We start from the raw sequence: 2,247 nt of genomic DNA, 5'->3' as shown, positions 1-2,247 counted from the left end.
TCTGAGGATATTTTCTTTTTCACCATAGCCCTCAATGAGCTCCCAAATATCACTTTGCAGAATCCATGAAAACAGTGTTAACAAACTGCAACTAGAAGGGAAAGGTGAAACTGTGCATGATGAATTCACATATCATAAAGCAACTTCTCAGAAAGCTTCTTTCTAGTTCTTATCTGAGGTTATTTCCTTTTTCACCAAGTGCCTCAATGCACTCCAACATATCACTTTGCAGATTCCACCACAGCAGTGTTAGAAAACTGCCTCATGACGACTAGGTTGTAAATCTGTGAGATGAATTCACATATCACAAATAGGTTTCTCAGAAAGTTCCTTTTTAATTTTTCTTTGAGAATATTTCCTTTGTCACTGTAAGCTTCATTGTGCCAAGAAATATCCCAATGTAGATGTCAAGAAAACACTGTTAGCAAACGGATCCATGGAAAGGAAAGTGTAACTCTGTGAGTTGCATTCACATGTCACAATGCAGTTTCTCAGAACGCTTCTTTCCAGTTTTTATCTGAGAATATTTCCTTTTTCTACATTGCCCTCCATGGACTCCCAAATATCACTTTGCAAAAGAGACGAAGACAGTGTTAGCAAACTGCTACTAGGAGGGAAAGGTGAAATTCTGCGTGGTGAATTCACACATCAGAAAGCAATTTCTCAGAAAGCTTCTTTCTAGTTATTATCTGAGGATATTTCCTTTTTCACCAAGGGCCTCAATGCACTCTCAAATATCACCTTGCAGATTCCATGACAACAGTGTTAGCGAATTGCCTCATGAAGACTAGGTTGTAACTCTGTGAGATGAATTCACATATCACAAATAGGTTTCTCAGAAAGCTGCTTTCTAGTTTTTATTTGCTGATATTTCCTTTTTCACCCTAAGCTTCATTGCGCTAAGAAATATCCCAATGTAGATTTCAAGAAAACACTGTTAGCCAACGGATCCATGGGAAGGAAAGTGTAACCCTGTGAGTTGCATTCACCTGTCACAATGCAGTTTCTCAGAACACTTCTTTCCAATTTTCTACCTGAGCATATTTCCTTTTTCACCATTGGCCTCAATGCGTTCCCAAATATCACTTTGCAGATTCCACGACAACGGTGTTAGCAAACTGCTTCATGAGGTCTAGGTTGTAACTCTGAGAGATGAATTCATATGCCACAAAGAAGTTTCTCACAAACTTTCTATCAATGTTTTAATTGAGGATATTTCCTCTGTCAGTGTAGGCCTCAATGCGATTTAAGTTACCTTTCTCAGCTTCCTCAAAGGCAGTCTTATTAGATTTCTCCATGAAACGGAAGTGTAACTCTGTGAGATGTATTCACATAAAACAAAGAATTTTCTGAGAAAGACTCTTTTCAGTTTTTTTCTGAGGATATTTCCTTTGTCACCATAAGCTTCATTGTGCTAAGAACTGTCCCAATGTGGATTTCAAGAAAACTGTGTTAGCAAACTGATCCCTGAAGAAAAAAGTGTAACTCTGTGAGTTGCATTGACACATCACAATACAGTTTCTCTGAACCCTTCCTTCCAGCTTTTATCAGAAAATATTTCCTTTTTCACCATAGCCCTCAATGAGCTAACAAATATAACTTTTCAGAATCCATGAAAACAGTGTTAGCAAACTGCTACTAGAAGGGAAAGGTGAAGCTCTGTGTAATGAATTCACACATCAGAAAGCAATTTCTCAAAAAGCTTCTTTCTAGTTCTTTTGTGGGGATATTTCCTTTTTCAACATAGGCCTCAATGCACTCCCAACTATCACTTTGCAGATTCCACGACAACAGTGTTAGCAAACTATTTCATGAGGTCTATGTTGTAACTCTGTGAGATGAATTCTTATATCACAAAGAAGTTTCTCACAAAGCTTCCATCAAAGTTTTAATTGGAAACTGCTGGTTTCATCAGAAGACCTTTCCTTGCTCACCACAAGCCTCCGGGCATCACAAAACATCCCTTCACAGATTCTTCAAAGACATAGTTTCAAAACTGGTCAACATAGAGTAACCATAAACTCTGTGAAGTGAATGCACATACTGAGAGACTATGTGAATATGCATTGAGTTATAGCTTTCCTCATAAGGCACACTTTTAACAATGTTCCTGTAACCGAAAGAGTGATATTCGGAGCACATTGAAAATCATGGCAAGAGGGAAAATTTGAATTCTTCTTTTCCTAACTGAATACCCTTGATTTCTTTCTCTTGCCTGATTGCCCTAGCCAGAACTTCCAACACTAT

The sequence above is a fragment of the Colobus angolensis genome, unplaced genomic scaffold, assembly GCF_000951035.1.
Source record: "Colobus angolensis palliatus isolate OR3802 unplaced genomic scaffold, Cang.pa_1.0 Scaffold433, whole genome shotgun sequence".
Lineage (NCBI taxonomy): Eukaryota > Metazoa > Chordata > Mammalia > Primates > Cercopithecidae > Colobus > Colobus angolensis.
This window is presented reverse-complemented; position numbering follows the sequence as displayed.